The following is a 22,895-nucleotide window of genomic DNA, read 5'->3' on the forward strand; positions in this document are numbered from 1 at the left end:
CAGATGTGAAAGGGATTTGCAAAGTAGCTTTATCAGCGTAGTTGGATAGATGGGGAAACTGTGGCATGGGCAATAGGAGATGCCATCAGTTGAGCCAAGAATAAGCTGCTCCAGGTCTGCTCTGCTGGTATCTTCCAGATGATGAATTCCTGATGTTTGGCTTCTTGTTCCAGATGCTCCTGCAAGGCAAGCTGGGCTGTGCATGAAAGGCTGCGTTTGTTGGCCTGCATCTCATATACTCTGTTTACTTGTCTGGTGCTTTTTGGGAAGATTGCTCGAGCTAATGGGAAGGAAGCTCAGTGGAACTTGGAACAAGGACTGCTTGTCCGAACAAGGATTTTAGAGCCCTTGGTTTCTGAACAATTGCTTTATAGGGTGGGCTGAGCGCCATAAATCTTTAGCATAGGAGCATGGTCATATTGGCTTAACTGTCTTACTAAGACTGGACTTATTTATCCTACAACTGATAAAAGTCATAATGCTGTCAGTCCCTAGTATACTAGCTGTATTCAGCTTTTACTGCTTCCCAGTTCCATGATCCATAGTGCACATGTGGGGTATAAAGCCTTTTAAAATCACAGCCCCTTAACTAAAAGCTTTTTCTGAGAGAGAGTGTGGTTTGAATTATATTGAGGACCCCAAACAGCAATTGCTCTTGGGCCACTGGCTTTGAAATAGATCTATTTTAGGCAGATATTCCTCTTTTGAAGGGGTACTTCTCTTTATGAGCCTCACTGCTTGTACCAAACAACCTAACACCAAAAGCTCCATGAGTACTTCTGAAGTAAATGCTCAGCAAGGATCCCATCATATGCAGTGCCACAGGAGAGGAGGGGATGGGTTTTCTTACCGTTGTTCAGCTGTTGCTTTGGGTGCCCTGCTGAGAGCCAAATGCAGGGCTAGCACCCAGCCTTCATGAAAATCATAGAGCAGTGTCTGCATTGAGCGAACCTGTAAAACATGCCCTTGGCCAGGAAACCATCCCTCACATCACCCCCAGTAACAAGCACCTGTTACCACTAAGGTGACACATGGGTGACTCAACCTGGGCCGCTTTCCCTGGGGATCAGATCTTCAGAATGGCCCGACAAGTGCAGTGCTGACCGCACCAGCACGGCTGTCAGCAGGGCTGAGGGCTGCCCAGGTGCATCGGGTAACCCCACCTGCACAGCCCAGGGCAGGGGGCTGCACCGGCAAGAGCAGGATGGGAAGGAGGAGAAGGTGCTGGGTGAATCCGAGCCAGACTCTGAGCTGTTTTGTAAGCATGGAAGGAATTATCATGATGGAACCTCCTGTTGACTCGACATAAGCGGTTTCAGGTTTTATGGCATCTTACATTATTGTTTAAATTTGTTTCAGGCAAGAAACATACTTTTTAAGGTCAGGAATACAGATTTGTTGGATGCTAAGACACCTGAAAAGCAAGAATACAGATTGTAGGATGAATATTTTACAGAGTAATTATTTAAATATATTCAAGTATGAACATCTTTAGATCCTAAATTTAGTATTCCTTAAAACTATAATCTCACAATAAGATCTAGCCCACTCTCACATTGTTCGTACCAGTCTAATTGTCATTTGCTTTGAGAAGTTGTACCTGGCTTGTTGATTTGAAGTGCCCGGGCCAGTTTGGATGTTTTTGCTGTAAGAGGCTGAGGGTGTAGAGGTGCAGCTGGGAGGAGGGAGTCAGTATTAATATGAAATATTAATAAAAAATATCTAGCAGTAGCAGCCGCTGTTGTGAACTCCTGAGTAATGAGTAATCTGGAGATCGCTGTAACAGTGATAAGAGATCCAGTGGCTCCCTGAATTACTGGATCATAAATGACATTTTCAGCTCAGTTCTAGTCTGCAGCCCAAGTTGAACTCAGATGTTAGGGTTTGGGTGTTTCGCTTTGGCACTGTACTCAGCCGGATCTCAGAGCTGTGTATCTCTGCTGGTACCGCTCATGTCTCTGAGCTTTATGTCTCATTGTATCAATGAAACAGGCACCTGTGGAAATGTGAGCCTGCCTGCATCTGGCTGAACACAGCATGGCTGGAATTCAACCACACCTGCCCTATTTAAAATCAATGATAAGTGGTTAATACACTGGAACTGAGAGAGCTTCTATTACATTATGTAAAGATATTATAGGATCACACAAAGATCTTTTGTCATTCATGGCATTGCTGAGCCTAATAAACAGCTTACATTTCAATGTAAGTAGAGACACCATATTAGCAGGTATTGGCCAGGATATAATTGCTGATAACTTTTTCTGGCCACCTGCCCTGCAGCATGGCCTGTGTCCCTGTGTCCCATTGAACCTGAGCTTGCTCAACCACATTGCAGCCAGAGAATGAGCACATGCGCTGCACTGTGACCTCGCTCTAGCTCTTGTATCCTCAGTTTGCTGGAAGTAATAGGTAGGAGTCGCAGAAGAAATTCTTGTCTCAGCCCTCCAGGGTGTTAATCAAAGGGTTTCACACGGACCCTTGGCTTATTTCTCCAATTTGTATCCCTGTTACTATGCCCTCCACTAACCCGAACTGAATCTTCTCTAACAGAAAGGCCCTTTCTCAGCAAGATTAAAAGCAAAATACTTTAAGTAATTTAGAATACAAATGTGCAATGAAATATCATCCTGGGTGATGCTATGAGAAGGAAGAGTGTACAGTACGCTTTATGTGCTTTTAGCTGCTCTACCCTACATGTGCACCCACTCTTGTAACCTTTACTGCTGTGCAAAGATGATCTGTCATTTCTACCAAATTTATATACACAGACACTCACGTACTGAGGCTGCTTTGAATCCTTACTGCCCTCTAGAGAAATTCTGCTAGAAAAGCTCAAACTGACCAAATCAGCAAAAATAATTGCAGTCCTAATCTTAACAACGCGGGCTGTGTGTGGTGTGTGTCACAAGGTCTGCAGGCACAGAAATGAGCCTTGGAGACCCTTTTCTCACACCTCTACCAACGACCTGGAGCTGTGGCCTGGCTCAAGCAGACTTGTTCCATTTGCTCAGCAAAACCTGAGTTTCCATTATCTGTGGGTTTGGGTGAAAAGAAAACTAAAAGATCGTAATGAAATGACAAGCACAAAGGCTGCCTGCCTTACCTTCTCCATGCCAGCATGGGATGCTTAAATATTTACACTGTCCATCTGTAACTGCCTGGCTTTGCTTTGCTGTTCCCTCCTGTCCCATCCCAGCAGGACATCCCAGCCCTGGTGGAGCTGAGGCACTGCTGAGCGCCTCCTGCACAGCCATGTCAGCTCCAGCACACGCAGCTGCCCACTTGCATTCAGAATTGCTGCTGGCCTGAGAGCATTTGTTTATATGATGTAATTCTGTACAACCAAACGATTGCAAGACACGGCAAAAGATGTGGAGGTTATTCTATGGGGTTGGGCAAGGCAGACAGAACAGCAGTTGTAAAGCTGGCAGTGAATGATAGCGCACAGCAGCTAAGAATGTATTCAGCAAACTGAGATCCTATTTTTACACTGACAAAAAAAAAAGAGAAAAACTGTAACGCGTGTGTGTGCGTGTGTGCGCTTTTATCCCAAAGCAGCTGAGTCCCACTATCCTGCACAACCTTCCTCATTTAACAGGCTGTCAGTGCCGGCTCCTTTCCGTAGCTCTGCCTTTTCATGCCTAATGGGGTTTGCCCTGTACCAGACAAAGCCTATTACGGCGGCGGATCGCGGATGACGCGGTTGGCGGTGGGAGCAGCGCGGTGACGGAGCGGCGGCACGGAGCGCAGCGCGGAGCTCGGGATGCGCTATGGGGTCCGGGCCGTGCGGAGCGGAGATGAATTAAGGGGCTGCGGAGCTCGGGCTGAGCTCGTCCGGCGCCGTCACTGCAGCGCTTGGAGCTGCGTCGGCACCGTGAGCCTCGTGATGCGGGCGGAATCCCGAGGGCTGAGTTACATCGCCCGCGGGTGTGTGCTGAGCCGGAGCTTTACAGCCGGGTGCCCATCGGGTTTGTGAGGTGCAGAAGCCTGGGAGTGCAAGCAGAGGAAGAATGGTCACCCAGAGACAACAGTAGAGTTAGTATTATTGTTCGTTTGCTGTGTTAGCACAGTGGGATTCAGGGTGCCTCTCCCTACTCGGGTTCTCTTGTGTTCTGAATAGATCAGGTAGGAAAGGAAATTCAGCCTTCACTGCTGTCAGCCCCTCAGCAGATCAGCCACAGTCCTGAGCTGGACATTGGTTTGAACTGCAGAGCCTTGCCTCCTTCAGCAGACCTTCCACATCCCTTCATGTTGTTTGTGTTTATAACACTGTGCTCACTGGAGTGCTCAGAAAGTGAAGAAGGAGCAGATTTTTATTCTTTTTTTTTTTTTTTTTTCTATTTATAAGAAAAAAAAGAATCAGAACTTTGGGAGGGATTCTGCTCACTTTGAGGCAAAACAAGAGACAGCTCAGAGAGCAGAATTACCATTCCAGACATGGGATGCACAGGTGGATGGAGGATGGCCCCTCCTCTACACAGAGGCTTTGGGTTGTGACCATGACTGTCCATTCGCTGCTGCACCATCCCACCACTGTTCAGTTTAAACTTCCTTTTCATCTTTCCATCATTAAATTTTCCTCTTTTCCTAAAATCCTTCGAACCACATTAACAGGGAAGACACCAACCTGCTGACTTGGAGGTGAACAGACAACTTCTCTGAGGCAGTTCCCATTGACCCTGAGACAGAGGGGCACTTTTCCATGGCTTTCCCATACAGACCACATGCTGGTGCCTCTGGCATATTTCAGCTATTTGTGTTCCCATCCAATGGGGACCAAACAGGATACCTGGAGTACCCAACAGAGGCAGCTTTTCTTCATGGCAGTTGCCAGCTGCATTATTCCAAACACCTTACCACTGCACGACTTCCTGCACAGAAATGCAGCGTGCTGATATAATATCCATTGCCTTTTTTCCTACCTTTGTCTCTGCCATTATTATAATTCTGTCCTACGCTTTTTCCTCTGCTGAGCTTTCAGACACCTTCCTAATCAACATTAGGCACGGTGAGAGAATGGGTCGTACCGCTGTGGGTGATGTGTGCCGCCGTGTGTGCGGCTGTGCAGTCAGCTGCAAGGTGTTGGCACAGCCCAAGCAGCACACACAGCTCGCTCTCTCTGGGAAGAACTACTTGATTTTTATATAAATGTATTTATATTTATGTGCATATGTTTGTAGGTGTCAAATATTAATTTCCTTTATTCTGATTTTCTCACATTTGCATCTGTCCCAGTGCCTTGTGGTGCTGGGGCTGGGGCGGCTCTGCACAAGCCTTGCCTTTGAGATGCCACAGGGTAACGGGTTTCAACCTGTGACAGATGATGTTGCCCTGTGGCATCTCAAAGACCACCCTGCCTTCCTCAAAGCCCTGCTGGAGGCCGGCGGGTTAGTCCATGGTATAAGCACGGATAAAAGGGGGGATAAGAAGAAAGAACAGGTCACGATGTGGCAGAGGTTGAGACGCTCGGCTTTAAACACTTTATGGGAAATTGTAAAACTTCTAAACATTTTAATAGATTAACTTCCCCTTTCAGTGGCATCAGTAAAACTGAATTATCATCCTCACTTTTAACTGATGCCCAGACCCAAAACTCATCCATCAGGGATCATTTGGTGATAAAGCAATCAATCCTGCCGTGGTGCAGAGGGGACAAACTGTGCAAGATACCATCACCAAATATCCTTTCCACCCAAAGCATTCTGTGAGTCTTTGTCAATGAAAGTGCATTTGTCTAACCTTATCTGCTGCAGTATACGTGGAATACAAAGGAAGAAAGTAAAACATGCATTTGATGTACATGTGCAGATGGCAGACACATTACCAGCCCGAGGAGGATTGCCTTTCTCCCCAGAACTGAACACAGCACCTGAAAACCAACCACTGCACCACTTTGTCAGGTACCAAATTAAAAGATGAAAGAAAACACAACACTGTCCTAAAAAATTCTGCAACGTATGAGTGAGTGGAGAGAGCAACTTTTACCTATGGCTGATGTAGGATTCCCATCAACAAATGGGTTTGGGTTAAATTAAGAAGTTCAGCATAGCACAGTTCTTCAAAGGCTTTGTGTTTGCTCAACTCCAACTAAAAGTCTATTGAATTGGACACTGAATTCCCATTTGTGTCCATGAAATTCACTCTTCTGCAACTCTGTGTGTTACAGGTCTGTGATGCGAAGCAGGTGCACAGGAATATTTGGGAAATACTGTGCATGTGCTTATTTCGAGGAATAAGGAAAACCACAGCTATGATATAATACAACTGCCTTGTATTTACAGCATTTAACAAGTAGCATCTCCATAGCAGAACACACCTAACTAGATAAAAACAAAGCAGGGCTTGTTCGGTTTGTATGTGACCCATCGGCCCAGTGTGATTTTACGTCTAGAAAAAATGTTGTAGATTTTGTACAAAAGCAGTGGAATATCTGCCTCTAAGCAGCTCAGCCCGGGCTGACAGTGCAACACAGCCCTGCTGGTGCCACATAACTAAATATCTTTTAAAGGGAATTAACAGGGGCAGCAACTGCAGTGGGGCTCAGAAGTGATGACAATAGGAAATTCTTCAGGGAAGATGGTCTGACTCTGCAGAAAGTTACTGACATATGTAGGACAGTAGAAACAGCCCAGGAGAAAACACAAATCCTATCTGAAGATCGTGTGGCGAAATGTATCAGAAGGAATTACAGGAGATGAAAATGCAAAGGTTGAGTGTAACACAGAACTGTTTGCCTCCTGCTGCAGAGAAAACTGCCATAGCACGTGCACCCGGTCTGAAAGGAGCCAGCAGTGTCAGAACTGCAGGGGATATTGTAAGGGTCCAAACCTGACATCCCAGGAGCAGCTGATAGGAAGTGATGCGCTGTGGCTGCAGCTCTTCCCCGTCCTCCCCATCCGCAGTTTGCTCATGGGATGTTTCTGAAGATTATTTCTTCAGTGGTTTTGAGTGGCTTTATTGAACCCGCAGATAATCTGTCTTTAAAGAGACAGTCCGGGCTCTTAGAACAGAGAGGTAATTATGAGGAAAATGAATTGCATCCTTGAGGTGTGACCCTGTTGAGCACCATTTGGTCAGCAGCAGTTTCAGATGCTAACAGCATGAATAAGTCAGGCCCTGTGGCTGAAGGATTGTTCCTCCAAGCTCCCAGTCTGGCTTTGGCCCTGGCAGCCAGTCACAGAGGACACCGAGCACCGCTTCCTGAGATCAACTGTTCAATGTTTTTAACTGTATTAGAACTGACTTCTTGCCTCTGTGCATACGCATGATCGTAGCTATCCCTGTTTATCACCAAGACAGATACATGTGCTAATTAGATATTCCCCAGTACATACAACCAAATCCCAGACGTTCCACAACCCAGAGCCTCCATGGAGCTCCTCAGCGTGGCACTTCCCTGCAGGGAATGCTTTTGGAGCACCTGCGTCCTGCTGCCAGGAAACCGTGATGCTGCATGAACAAATGAGCACTGGTCGAATAAACACACTGGTGAGGTGTGATGATTTCAAAGTGGGAAACCCAGCTACTGCATCGTCACAACTGAGAGGTGGAACCACGAGCAAGAGGCTGTGCATTGGTGTCCTCCACAGTAACAACTGCTGTGCTGTGCTGGGAGCAACAAGGCAGGAGGGCTCTGTGCACACTTCGTTCCTGTTTGTGTCCACGAGTGTCTCTCCTGCAGCACAGCAGTGCTGGGGCTCTGTCTGGCTCCTTGGATGTGTGCAGGAAACCCTGAGAAATGGAAATGATTCTGGAGAACTGGATCAACAACTGTGAATGGATGGAAAGCGTGAAAATCTGTGAAGGGCTTTTGGGTCAGTTTCTGTGTGTTGTTACTCACACTCAGCTCTTCACTTCCAAAAGCACTTTGTTTCTATTTAATTAAATAAGTGAGAACCAACTTCTTCCAAGTGCTTCATGCGTCCCACCCCACTGTGATGGCACTGCAGAGCTCTGCTGGGAATCTGGCTCCAGGGGCGCATGCTGAGCACTTGCAAAATAGAGCTCGTTGAGATGCTGATTCTGAAATGATATCTGGAAATCTGCTTGCAACATTGGTAATAACTCTCCATTTGCATACACAAAAGCTGACTTTTGGCATGAATATAATTTTCTTACTCCTTCCCTTTGAAATTCTGATCCAGATTGTCTAGACAAGTCATAACTCTCATTTGTGCTTAATGTTTTTTAATTTATTGTTTTACTTTGCTTTCTGATTAATTTGGAAACATCTCTTTCTTAGTGAAGATCTAGTGATAGGAGGTTGGAGTTTTATAGGCTTCTCTCCTAATCCCACTGCTCTGGTCCTACATATCCTTGAAGTTTGCTCTGAAACTCAGCCCCATAAATCTAATCCTACCTACTGGGGTGCACTTTCAGACCTACAGTTCATCCAAACACAAACCAGTGTGCATTTGCTTTCTGTTTCTCCCAATGCTTTTCAATAGCAGCACTGTAAATGTTGAAGGAGGTGAACCCTGCAGAGCTAAAAACCATTTAACCATGTCGTGAATTTGCTGAGCAAAGATAGCATGGCAAGGCACCGAGACACCTCCAGCGGGGTCTGCCTCTCGCTTCCTCTCTCTCTTTCTTACTCAAAATACAGCTTTTACAAATATGACATCTTAAAATTAAAATGTTTGTTCTGAAAGTAATAGCCAAGATCATAGAATATTTATGTGATCATTAATATTTGAATTTTGAATAATGCATACTTATATATTTCCACAGAAGGATGCAGTGTGCGTCGTACACCGAAGTCATACTGCAACAGGAGCAGAAGCGGCTGTGTTTGCATTGCCCGCTCACAGGTATGTAATATCAGATTGTGCTGTTAATTCTCTTTGTTTCCTGGAAATATCCGTGTCAGGCTTCTATCCCTTGCACACACAGGAGGTCCACATTCATAACAGTCAGCTTCAAATGCAGAGAAGTTCTGCGCACGTTGCTGTTAATTCTGAAGCATTGGCAGTGCCACTTTTGTAACTCACCCTATTTCATTTGTTGCTAATTGTGTCTGCTTCTTCCCAAAAGTTTTGTCTCTGGGAAATCTAAGCCACATCCTCCACATCCTACCTCTTAATCAGCAATGGTACATCTGTGTGCAAGGACATACGGCTGCATATCAAATAGCACTGCCATGCTCTGCCATTCACCATCACTCTTCGGGATACTGATGAATGTGCTGACAGACAAAGGCTAATTGGCAGACTGTACGGAGTCAGTTTTTGATGACACAGTAGAAATAATAGGAGATGGAGCAGGTAACAAAGAAAGTTTAGAGGGAATAATAATAGAGAGATAGACAGAGAGCATTTCATGCAAGGTGAGCACACGGTCTGAAATACAGCAGGAGGGAACTGCAGGGCCCCAAAATGCACACACACACAAATGGAAACAGGTAAAGGAAAGCTAACCCTGATAACCCGAGGAAGATGTTGCAAAGCAAAGCAAAGCCACTAAGTTGCCCACAGACAGTTCTTTGAAGCTGATTGGTAGAGGACTTCCTATGCTCGACTCTGTAATTAGAAGGAGATTGGCGATCTCTAGAGCATTCTCCCATTAGAAGCCTTGTATGTATTTCTGAAGCTGAACTTTGAGCCTTAGAAAATGAGCCTGAAGTATTGGCTCACATCAGTCACTGTTTATCCACTCCTCTGAGCTGAGGATATGTGTCTGTACGTCTAAATCCGTGGTACAAGTAAGTGCCTGCCAACAGAAACATGGGAGGGTTTACCTGCTTGGTCAGCTAACGGGTGTAGCTGGCTGAAGAAGAACATGTGCACTTCAATCAGTTGAGCCTGTAGCTGAAACCTTTTGCCTTGGTTTTTAAAGGGAGCCGGAGTGCTTGGCTGCTCCTTCCCCAGCATAATCCCATTGAGCCCAGCAGGCTGCGGCCAGACAACATGTCTGCACTGCTGACAGCGAGCTTCCATCAGGGATTTAGACATCTGCCCCATCTAAACTCCGCTTGTAAATAACTGCAGGTGAAGTATGCACCCATAATTATTGTTTTCCTCACAAAAATGTTGGCATTTGATCCTTCCCTTTCTGTTTTTTTTTTTCCTTCATCACAAAGCACAAACATGAAAAATATACCATCACACACCACTCTGTGCACAGAGACGTTTTACCCTTTAAGCCTCAAAAGGAATACAATGCCCAAGTAAATGACCTAATTACTGTGTGTGCGTTCAGCGTGTCCCAGGTCAGCGTGTAGATATATGCATAAAGGCAATAGCGGCTTTGGGAAATAACCTTCCCGATTATAAAACAGCCATATACATGTTCTCCTGTGTGTAAATGTGTGCTGCTGACCGAAATGTAATCACACAGCCTTGCTGATGGGGTACCACAATGGATGGGGAATATGTGCGTGTGTGAAGGAGTTTGGGAAGCTATTTGTCTCCTAAATCACAGACAGCATTGAGTCAGTGCGAGTTACCCTCTTAAAATCCAACCTTCATGTCACCCATTATTGTCCTTAGGTTGGCCCATTTATTGGTGAGCACAGCACTCTCCCATAAAGATAACTTGAGCGCTTGCTTTTAATTTGCCCGCGTCCATAATCTGGGGAGTTATGATTAAAACTGAGCGGTTGCTGTTGGCGGAGGCAGCTGAGGAGTCGTGTCTTTTTCTCCCCTCTTGGCACATGAATCGGCGTTCTAAAAATTCACCGTAGTAATCACAAAATGCTGCTGCAAAGAATGACTTGAGGAAACCTTTTGAGATTTCAGCCTACCTCGTCCCTTTGTTTCATAACTAGGAGGAGTATAATGAATGCAAAAACTCGGTGAATAGAGCTCAGCAGGGCCTACTTTTTTCTCATGACTCCTGTGATTATAATAATTTGATTTTATAGGTGTCTATCCTAAGACCCCAGCTAGGGAGCAATCTGTACTGAGTCATGAACTTTCACATCATTAAATCTCTCCACATTTATTTTAAACATATCAAAAGTGTCAAATAACTTTAGATGTACTAAATTTTATTTGCATTGGGTGAAATGAAGTTCAGCCACGTGGGACAAGAAATGGAATCGTTTCCTGAGCGCTCAGGAAGGCGGTTCTGCTCTCGGATCCGCGCCATTCAGCCCATAGGGCAGCACAGCACATCTCCCATATAGGCCAGGACACATGTTTACAAGGACGGGAATCTGAGTAATTTCCTACACGTCTGAAGCGAATATTAAGCCCTTCTGTCAGAGGGAGGCGTATTATTTATGTTCCTTTTTTTATTATTGTTGTTGTTGTTGATTTCAAAAAATATTTCTTTGTTGGTTCAACGCTGACTCCCGATAGAAAGTGATGAAATGCCCAATATGTTAAAAAACCTTATCACTAAATCAGAAGCAGAACTATAAATTTTGGCTTTTGAAACCGAACTGACTGTTGAGGATCATTTTGCTCCTGAAATATTACAGCAGTGATCAATTTGCTGTAAAATTAAGCAGTTTAGCTCTGCAATCTATAGATGGAAAACATGTTGTTCTTGAGCAAAGTTTATGCCCTGCCCAAGGGATAAATTAAATTTTATGGGTAAGACATGCATTATTATATGCTTATCTGTTTAACATATCATTCTTTTCCACATCAGTATTATAAATATTTTTAATCGTGCATTTGATCTCTTGTGCATATAGCGATATGGTAATTCCCTCTGCCCCCCTCAAAAAAATATGACCAAACACAGTTAATTCATCACAGAACAGGGGAGAATATTCTAATCTTCCTAAGAAATATGCTGAAGATGGAGGCAGAGGCGCTTGAAATTGGGGCTACTTTGCAGTCATTGGGTGGAGCAGAGTTTTCCTGAAGGAAAGGTGCAGGCATGTGACTCATCTTTAGTGTGGTTGTTATTACTGAATGTTTCTAAGTCTCTAATCAGAACCCGGGGCTGTGATCGGAGACAGTTTACTTTGAAAGTCAGGGGAAGAAGCTGAATGTACACCTGTCATAACCTTCTGACTGGTTTTGTACTCTGCTGCTGGTTTCCTTTGAAGGGTCTGGACTTGACTCCAAGCTCACGAGCGGAGTTACATGAGATTCAACTAATTTCATCTGGAACTGTACAACTTCTTTACAGAGCTTTGAAAATCTAAAGCATGAGTCCATGCAGTGTTATCTGCATGGCTGACAGCCCTTCCCTGCCCTTACCACCGCTTGTTTCCTTTCAGTCACATCAGCTTTCTACCTTTTGGTGCATGCATTCCACTGACGTTTCCAGTTCCTCTCAGTCTGCTATTGTTTCTTGTGCTTTATTTCCTGTAGCATATGTCACCATGTTTTTTTTCTTATCCAACATGAGTGCTTTAAACAGATACTTCTTAGCCCATAGTTTAGTCCGCCTATAATATGTTTCCATGTGAATAGTCGCTCCGCTCACTCCTGGTACTTGTGTCACTGCCTACAGTATGGGTTACTGAGCAGGATGTTGACAAAGACCTCACTCCATTAATTGACTTCCATGATAATATGCTACAACCTTCTATGAGAACTGGACAGGCTTCCCAAAGGGGCAGAGAAATCCTTCGTGCTCCTCCCTGTCACAGGGTGGAATGAGGCAGAGGAGGTGGATCCGGGACTCCAATATCTCACACAACTCAACTACACTTGATTATTATTTGCTTCTCACAACCTGAAAAGAAACCTACTACCAGATTTGTCTGTCTCAACCCCGCTGAAGCTGAATACTTTCATACATATGTATGGATAGCTTAAGTTTTTATGAGCATAATTTGGGCTTTTCAAAATAGTGACACAATAACAAAGCAAAATTGAGACACGCATGTAATTTGAATACTGATTTGGTTTTATCTCTTCCTGGTGCTGGCACTTTTGATGCTGCTCTTTTCCATTCCATCTCCTCTCTGTTCTGATTTCCCAATGAATGGAATTAGCTGTGAGTGCACTCGCTGCCTCTACCAACCAAACATGAAACATGAGGAAATGTGTGTCTGTGACCTCCCGAAGAGTTTTGGACAGTTACTCATTGCTCTTAAGTTCGAGTTTTCTATTGACTTCTTAAAGATGTGTTCCCCATCCCCTCCTCCAGTAGGAAAATGAGCACTGTCAGACGGCTCTCACTGTGCTTCGTGGCATTTTCAGAAACATCAGCCCTGATTTTTATTTGCAGCCATGCAGCATTGCCAGCAGGTTATTGCAAAGGGTGTCATCTGCCTGCATCTCAGGGCAGATGCCTGCAACGTTGTATGCAGACTTGGGGCAGTGTTCACCTTAGAGTGAACAGAAGGTGCTCCACCACCCATTTACTGGTTCACAACATTCAAGTCCATGTCTGCATCTGATGCTGGGTTTTGCTGTAATTAAAGGGTCCTCTACTGTGGGAATTAGGTCTAAGGAAGCTCTGCCATATCTCCTCACCCTTTGTTGAGGTGTAGGAATAGCAGGCAAAACCCCAGTCCCACCCCATCTACATGAAAGCCCACAGGCACTTCACATGCAGCTGCAGCAAGATTGGAGCAGTTTAATGCTGTGGAGAATTTGGTCCTAAAAATTATTCACAGAAAGTACTCAGTGAATAATTTCAAAGAGAAAATTAAAAAGTGCTCAAGGGCAATCTATGAAGAACAGAAAAAGGGGGTTAAATTCACCTAATAAATTATTTGCAGATTGAATAATTCATGGAAAATACAAGCCACATATAGAAGGGTTTGATTCAGAATGTCAGCCTACTCTGCAAAGTGCAGCTACCTCAGAACCTGCCTTTCTCAGGCACCATGTTGGTGTGTTACTGCAGCTGAGTCCCCGTCTGGAGTCAGATGAGCAGTTCCAGCTTTGTGTACCCAACACCCAGCAGCACTTGGTGTCAGGGGGAGATCTGCAAGATCTTGTAAGAGGTTTATTCCACCCCTGTCTGTTGTGGACTTCTTGCACTGGGCACAGACTGGCATGCAGCTTTCTTTATAGCCAGATCCACAGCCTGGCAGATATTACTCCATGTTTAAACTTTCAGAATTTGAGCATAGCTTTGCTCACTTGTTTAAAGTTAAACAGATGCATAGAATGTGTGCAAGACTACATGTGTGTATTGTTCGCTGATTGCCTTATCATTTGACAAATTGCTATGTCCTGGACCTGCAGACTTAAAACCACTCTTATATAAATGTAAATGAACATCTAAAACCTTCTTGAAAGCTGTTAAACACTTGGCTTTGTCTCGTGGCAAGGAGTTGTGCTCAGCACAAGCAGGGCGCTTTTAATGGTGGATAACATTCTTAAAATGTTTATGAAAGCAGGAGCAAGTGTGAGCACATGCAATGGAAAGCCCAGCATTTTCATACATAAAGTAGGCAACCAAGGAAGCGTATGAGAATTCGTAAACAGAGTTTTAAAAGAAATTTAATAATAGACTTCTTAAACTCCCAAATCACTGTCAGACAATATATATGTTCAAAAACCTATAAAAATATTTTAAAACAGTGTATTCTCCTTTTGCTTGGCTGCCAAGATCTCCATTAGGAGGTTTGTGTTTCCTTCCAGCATTAAAGAATATCTCTAACATCTATAGCAATGAGCGGTGAGGAGTGTCAGTTCTGCTTTGGAAACAAGCAATGCCATTTGGAAGGGGAAGATGTGAATGATGACTGCGCCTTCCGAGAGCAGCCTGCTGTGCAGCAGGAGGTGTGCAGGGCCTCTTGCAGGGCTTCGCTTTCTGAGTTTGCTCTGCACGCCCCTGAGGAATGCAGTCAGGTACGCGGGACTTGGTCAATGGGAAAAGCAACACCGGGAGATGCTGAGCCCAGGCTGCACACTGCTGAACACTGGGTTGTGTGTCCATAGGCAGCAGGAGCGAGAGAAGCCCATCACATCGGATAGAGCCGATCTCACCTGGCAGCAGCAGCCACAACCTGAGCAGCACTTGCTTTTTGCAAAAGAAGAGAGGAATTCACTGGGTGCTGGGGAGGGTCACCTCTATTGCTGTCCATATGCTGCTGGCCCCTCTGTGCTTCATTTACACAAGAGTAAATACAAGCAATGATGTTTTCTGATGCCTCAGTAGCTGTCAGTATACAGGTCAGCATACAATACTGCAATTGCCAAATGCTCAGGCAACCACAATAAGGGAGGTACATACAACTGTAATCCAATGAGCAGTATTTTCTCATTGTAAATTCCTTTCAAAAGAAAGGGCCTGGGTCTGATTTCTGGCTGAGAAATGCCACATGATCTGCAGAGCTGACAGGGTCAGAGCAGTTCACAAACACTGCCCAGCAAAGAGACCTCACCCTCTCCATTTGAAGAAGGAAACACAAACGGATCCCACCAGGTGTTTAGAACTGTGCAAGCAGTGCCCAATGTTCTGAGAGAGCTGAGTGCGATTCTCGTTCTTCCTAACACTGCACCATCACTGTTTAGCATGACAGCTCTCACAAATATTCCAGGTTTTCCCGAATTTTAAGTGGAAAATCACCTTGAAATAAAGCAGCCGGAGGATGCTGCCCCTTCCTTAAGGAGCCATGTAAACAGGTGTGAGTGACACTCAAACTTAAAGACAACCAAAAGGGAAAAAAAAACCAAAAGTCAGAGTTTCCAAACCCTTTGGGTGCACCTCAGTCTCAGAGCTGCAGTGCCCAGCTGTGCTCCCAAGAGACTCCTGTTGGTGCCAGCAGTTGGGACAGCAGCTGGCAGACATAGCAGCAGAGGTGCGCACACATCGCCCACAGAGGCGCTGCTGCTGGAGGGGCTGTGCCTGCAGGGTTTGTCACTGGATTCCTGATGTTTGTGTGTCACAGACGGAGGCTGAAATAAACCATGACAGAAAGGAAAGATGATGCTCTGCTCCTCGACCTGAGCTACAGCGGGAAGGGGGAAATATCAGTGTTAATCTTGCTACTTCAGCCTGAATCTATGTTCTATTTTGCTCAGCTTTTTCAGCTTGCTTGTAATTTCATCTCTAATAAACATGCGGTTCTGTAGTTATTATCTGCACATAGGCTGACTCAAAAATGTGAATTCATCCTTAATTTTTTTTTTTTTTGGTTAAAGTTACACCCTCTGTGTTATTTTAACGTAGGGCTTTTTTGTAATGTAATGATATTTAATTTGCATTAGCACAAGTGACATACAATAGATCATGCTATTATCATGATTGATATCAGATGAACGGGCATAAATTCAACATTATAAATTGAGCCTATAAATGAAACTATTATTTTACAGGAATTACTGTAGTAGAAAGGCTAAGGACCCTCAAGTCAACCTTAGTCAAACCCACTCTTTAGACTTTTATATTTTATGCCTGCAATAAATGCTTTTGTGAAAGCCCATAACCGGCAAAAAAAAGTCATTGGAAGTCTATTAATTATAATAATACTATCCAAAAAGCTGCGAGGGCTTATTTTTGTGACATCACTCTTTGATTTCTTACTGCCTTAAATTATCCCTTTGTTGGCTGGGTGAGGGTAACAGTCATACTTTTGTCATTAAATATAAGGAGTTTTAAAGCCTGATCCACCTTAGCTCTAATTGATATTGCTTTCATTTGGCAGATAGTGACCTGATTTATAATTTAAATATGCATCATTATATGCACCTCTTCTGTATAATGAAAAAGCAAAGTTACTCTCATCTTTTCCTGCAATGTTAACATCAAGGAAAAGTATCTTTCTTTTTTCCCTTTTATACTCAGAGCCTAATTGAAAACTGTTCATTGAATTTCAACATGATAGAAAAGTCTTTTTATCTCTCAATTTGTCCATTAGCTATTATAATTGAAGTATCTGCTACACGGCTGAGCTGATATTGTTCTTGTTTAAATTCTGGATTTCTCTAAATTTCCTATGAGGCATCAACTACAAAAATGTGGGTTAGGAGACATCAGCCAACAGTGCTGCCGAAACGGGACGTTAGGAGAGCGCTCCACATGTGTACAGCTACAGAAAGTAGGAAGTCATCTAATTTTACTGGAGAACGTGTTGCATAATAATCTTAACAGCATGACCATAAGGTTTGCTAATTGCCACATCTGTTTAACAGCTGTCAGATGTTTGCCATATGCTGCCATCAATATTACAGCAGAGTACATTACGGGGAGTTTTATTGTGTTCAACTGTTATTTATTTGCCACAGACATTACTGCAGCCAGTGACGTCTATTTATGTTAGATCACTAATTATATTTTAAAGGCTGCATGTAAAATCCCTGTTTTGCAGCTTCCTTAGACCCTATTCCTGATGATGTAACTAATAACTTTTTCCTTACAGATCTCTGGACTGATTTATAAATTTCTCTGTCTGGTAAATAATTCTTCTGTAGAATAACTTATTTATGCTGTTTTTGAAGGGTATTTCTATACCCAAGTTAGGTTTTAATGGTGTTGTTTGTAAGAGCTCAGAAACAACTTTCTTTCTCAAAGAGCCCACTTAATCCCATGCTTTTTCTCACCAGTACAATGGACCGTGGGTGAAAGGTAATTCAGTGCTTACAGCTAAGGATGCCAGGTGCCTTCATTCTTGGCTCCAGCCTGCCCTGGACCCACCACATGACCTTGATTCCTTACAGGACCTTAATTCTCATTTGCCAGTCTGTAAGCTAACAGCACTGCGCAGCTCTACCTCCAGAGCTGTAACTCCAGAGCTCATTCCTTGAAGGCAGGAAGTACGAGGTGATGCAGCAGAGTTACCACTGAAGCACAGAAATAGGGCTCATCTTTGCTGGTCTTTTCAACATTCTTTCATGCTTTCTTTAAATGACCTTTCAATTGGTCTCTGCATTACTTTTGCGTTACATGTAGCTGCTGCAGCAGTGAAATAGGAAGCAGAGATTGACAAAGTGCAGAGTAGGCAAAATATGCGTGATGTGATTTAATATGAGTTGATAGGTGTCACTGATCTCTATTATAAATAGACTGTGTGAATTCCATATGATGTATTATTTATCCGTTGTAGATGCCTTTTTGTTTCATTAATAAAGCTGGAAATCAGACATATACGTTTCCAATGATGAGGTTTTGGCAATACAAGGCATCGTGGTATTTGTCTGCAATTGCTCAATTATTTTGATGATTTTCTTCTTCTTTCTCCATAAATGATTCATGCTCGAGATGTTTGCTCAAGATTCTTCTGATTTTAGCTCATTTGTCCAGCTGAAGTCTTTTTTCCCTCTCTGATGAAAGGAGATTATTGCAATGTAAGGACTCACCCTTTGACCTGAGCTGTATCTCCTCTGGAACACTGTGCTTTAGCGCACAGCATCGTTCCTTTGACTGAGGTTTATGAGGTCTGGTAACTCCAGCAAAACTCACACCAGCACTGTGTGTGTTCAGTTTAAATCTCCTTCAAAGCAGAAACTCATTTGCTCTTGTTCTATCTGCAGTTAAAAGCTTTCTGTGCTTGAGAAAGAGCGTCCATCGCTGTTTACATAGGTAGAAAAAACTTCACATTTCAGAATCCCGAAGCCAGCAGTAAGCAGCAGCCAGCAGTGCCTCCTGCCTACTCTTTCTGAAGATGCTCAAGCCAAGATATCCTCCAGGCTGTTAAAGTTTAAAACAAAAGGCAGAACCGGGGATGGTGCTGGGTGCAGGTCAGTGAGCCCCCAGCCCTGGGGGGCGAATGACACTGACAGCACTGCCCGCAGCTGCTGTGCTCCCATGAGATCCTCCTTCCCAGAACGCCTCCACCGGTAACTGAAATTTGTCTGCCTTCTGCATCTGATCTCCTTATTTTCTTCTCATATGCCTTTTTAATGCTGTTTGTAGCCATTTCAATTATGTGATTTCCTTATCTGTATACCATTGAGAATACTGTACAAGACTTTATAAACAGCTACTAAGTCTATCTGCCTGTCATTTGGTTTTCATTACGCGAGATAACAATCCTTCTCATATCTTATAAGAAGATATAATATGATTGTTTCCAAACGGAGAGGGGGAAAAAAGTCTAGTCTGCATTATACTTAGCCTGTTAGTATTTGTAATGTTAGTGGTGTCAGCACAATCTCCGACATTTTTCCCTTGCTGTGGTCTGGGAAGAATTATCTCCCCAGTTTTCTGTGTTTGCTGCTATCTGCTCTTTTTCTCCATTTTAGACACGGTGAGTTTCTTATCTGGAGCGTGGTTACGTGGCCACGGATTTGCCTATATTTAGTCTGATCACTCCTAACTGTTTCGTGGGGCTGATACACTGAAGAGAAGGATGAGAGGCAATTGTCAACAGCTCACTGTATTAAATATGGATAGATATTATTCATGTAATTTGACAGTTCTTGACTTTCAGCTGTATAATGACAGCGAAACGGTAGGAATTTCAGCAGCAGAACTTCTGTCTTACTTCAAGATAAGCTTATCAACTGTAGCCTGAATCCATTCAACTCATAAGCAGATCAAAACTCATGTCATGCTGAACTGCGGCACCAATTCCTGCTTCCTACCATTGCTTTACTTGTCCATATGGTCTCACTTGTTTGCCATCTTACAGTTACTCTGAGAGGTTTCTGGGAGACCGGCTGTCTCGTGTATTTGTCCAGCACCTTGTACAGTGAAGCCACGGATCTTGCTCCATGCCACCAATTGTTCATGTAACATAAATGCCATGTAATGAAGTGATAATAGATGATGGTCAGCCCTTGGCTTTTCTTCTCTCTTCATCAGTTACACACTTGAATTACAAAGACTGGCTGCTTTCTTTGGTCTCCCATTTAACGTGAAACAACAGCCTGGAGTTTATCTTACACTATTTATCCCAGAACTTCAGTGGGATCCCTGCAAATACGCAGGAATTGCGCATTTCTTTCACCATTTGTGCACTCCCAGTGCTGCAGCGTGGCGTGGCCGCTGCAGACTAAACAGCGTCTTTAGGTTAAGGATTGATCAAGTGTCTGTGGAATTTCCATGCTCCATTACGTGCCTTCCAGATTACAGCACTGTTTCCAAACTGGTGGGATTCATGGGAGGGGGTGGAGGTGGAGCAGTGCACTGTAGAAATTTTGGCAACCAAATGTTCAACTTCAAAATAAAAACATAAAAAATAATAATACTTTAAAAAAAAAAAACAAAAAAAAACAGAATTGTAAAAGCGAATGTGAAATCTCTCTCTTGTCGACTCCACCTTCATTTTCTCCTCTGCCAGCTCACTGGAGTTTTATCTCATGGGCTGTGAACTCCTCCAGGCCAGGCCTGTCTTACTGTTTCTGTCTGTGCAATGAAAAGCATAAGAGCATATAAGAACGTACAGATGTGGTTGCTGGCTCGGGCCGTGGGCTGGTGTCCTATCTGCCATCAGCCTTCATCCCCCTGCTGGGTTTTCCATCGTCCTGGGGATGCAGCGCGCTGATGGGAGCCGATCGCTGCAGACTTTGCCAGAATGTTTTCCAAACAATTATGTTTATTAATTTGCCATTGATGTGTTTTTCTTCTCCAAATTTTTCTGCTCCCTCCTCCAGTGCCCTCCTGAGCAGCAGAAAACAAAAAATGATCACTATCAGGATAAGTGATGATATGGAAGTTCTGCAGTTTCTTAGCAATGAGAAATCCTCAGCTGTTTGACTTTTTCTGTAATACATGAGAAGAAATACGACTTCAGGTTCCACTATTAAATGCATGCCTCAGTGGCTCAGATTATGCATTCATAATTATATTTACAATTAGAAATAATGTAATTGGGAATAGATTTTTTTTTACTGGCTGACTGCACAAAATGAGTTGGGGAGAAAATGTAGTTTTCAGGCAGGCTTTCTTCCCCACAGTTTAGGATCATTTAAGTTTCATCTCAGTCATACGTAAGGAAATTATAGGCTAATGAAGTCCGTATGCGGCTGTATTAGATCTAAAGATTGCCAGGTCCATCACTGGGTTCCCTCCTGCACAGCAAAGCCCCAGATCCTGAGGATGCAATGGCAGGACACAAAAGCACTGCAGAAATTCTGCACTTACAGTGTGCAATGGTTTCCTGTAAGTATTTTAATTCTTTTGTAATGGAAAAGAGAAGCTTTAAATGGAGAAGCAGATGAGGAGGGAGTGTGAGGCATCTGGTAATGGAGGATTTGGGTGCCCTGCTCGGTGGGGTTAATGGGTGCTGTCCTGCAGTCAGTCTGCTCCTGGGAACCCCTGAAATGTCAGAGTGGTGCAGAACAAGATCGTGAACTGAGTCCTGCTTGTTTCAGATGGAGGCTGCAGGGCAGCGCTGAGCTCAGATGCAGACTATTGAGACACAGGATGACATTTATGATTACTTTCTTCTCTTGAAAACTAATCAGGAAGTTATTTCTGTGAAAATTTGATTCTTAATTGACAAATGTTAATCTGTTAACTTGTTTTGGTTTTTCCTTGACCATCATTTCCCATCACTGGAAAACAATGGAGAATGCCTTTGTTTGCTGATATTTTCTAAAGCATTTTCCTTCACTCTTTGGACAAAATATGCAATGAAATGTACGTTCACATGCTTTGCATGGTGATTTTTGTCAGAAAAAAGGGTTCAAAAGGGTTATTTCAAGGAGTGTTTTCACTTGCCAGATTGAGAAGCACGTTGATGCTGGGCTGCAGTCGGAGGGCATGCACATACAGTGGGCTTCCACACTTCTTGTGATACTTTTCAACAGGGCTGTCACTGGCAGCACAAGGTGCAGCAATGTCAGCTTTAATTAAAACCTTTCTCTTACCTGCTGCACAGAACAGCTGCAGCATAAACTGAGAAGCAGAGGCACCACAACATGTACAAGTGCAGGTTTTGTTGGGTGCAAACAGGAGGCATTACTGATGTGAGCTCTGCTAGGAGACGATTAGCCCCACAAATTGTGTTGCTCCCTGAGATGCTCAATGCAAACTTTTGCTGGTTTCCAGAAATTGGTTGCCAAAACAATATGCAGTGGAGTCAAAAGCACAACTTGGGTAAAAGTCAGCGCTGGGTGGAGAGGCCAACACAGGTACCGTGCGTCACACTGACACTTGAACTGATTGCCAGTTCGGGTGTGTAGAGAAGGGATGGGTGAGCAGCAGTGAGCAGTGCAGAAGGACCAGTTCACCAGCTGTGAGTGGAAAGGACACTGTGGGCCAAGGAGCCCGACCTCTGTGCAGCCTCTGTGATGTCTGGGTATTTCTGAACCCCATCCCCCGAAGAACCAAGGCTGTCTGCGCAAACATGGGAAGTGAAATACAGTAGGGAGCATGGGTGATGTCTGCCCTGTTGTAAGCAGATGGGGGGGGGAAGTTCCCTGTGTGAGGAGTGGTGTCAAGGAGCTGAAAGTGACAGCATCTCCAGGCAGCTGGATCTGAACGAGGATGTTTCCCTACAGCCTCAAGCTGCTGCAGTCTCCTCTTCCACTAGATGTGATCTGCAGTGTATTTCTCTTTCTTTACCTGTTTTTTCAGAGGGTTTGTTTGTTTGTTTGTTGTTTTGTGAGCGCTGCCAGCAATTGCCTTGTGAAATGTGCACCTCATTTCCATGAGCATCTTCTGAATAGCCCAGGGAAGAGCAACTATAGTACCTAAGTTACCTTTATATAAGATAAAGGTAGCAACTAGTTAAGGATGCTTGGAATTTAAATTTGGTAGGTGCTCTGCCTAATATAGCTGAGCTAGAATTGATGCTGGTGTTGAAGTTTTCAGAGGCAGACTATGCTGTTTAGAATGGAATTTCACACTAATGGGTCTAAAACAAAATAAGGGGTGAAAGGAGATTTCAAAGTATCCTCTACTGTATCAGTCATTCTGTGTGAACAGGGAAAAATCACAAACACAACCAGACAGCACCCTCTTCTGGACAATACCATTTATGCAAAACTCGTACGTAAGATACTGCGGAAAGTAGAGCAGTGCTGGTCCTAAAGGAGAAAGGGAGAGAAGGCGAGATTCAGTAATTCATGCTTTGCATTCAGTTTTCCAAGGAAAATACAGGGGAATATTACTATGCTTTTATTCTTCTGAATGTTTTATAT

The 22,895-nt window shown here is 43.8% G+C and overlaps 1 protein-coding gene across 2 annotated transcripts in view; it reads left to right on the forward strand.

The window, feature by feature from the left end:
• The window catches only part of ZFP64 (ZFP64 zinc finger protein), a 212,688-nt gene that overhangs the window by 179,149 nt on the left and 10,644 nt on the right, over positions 1-22,895 (forward strand). For both annotated transcript variants that reach the window (XM_032448582.1, XM_015882035.2), the window contains exon 5: positions 8,734-8,813. The gene's annotated coding sequence lies outside the window, so the exon portion shown is untranslated. The remainder of the gene's footprint in view (positions 1-8,733; positions 8,814-22,895) is intronic.

This window comes from Coturnix japonica, chromosome 20 (assembly GCF_001577835.2).
Source record: "Coturnix japonica isolate 7356 chromosome 20, Coturnix japonica 2.1, whole genome shotgun sequence".
NCBI lineage: Eukaryota > Metazoa > Chordata > Aves > Galliformes > Phasianidae > Coturnix > Coturnix japonica.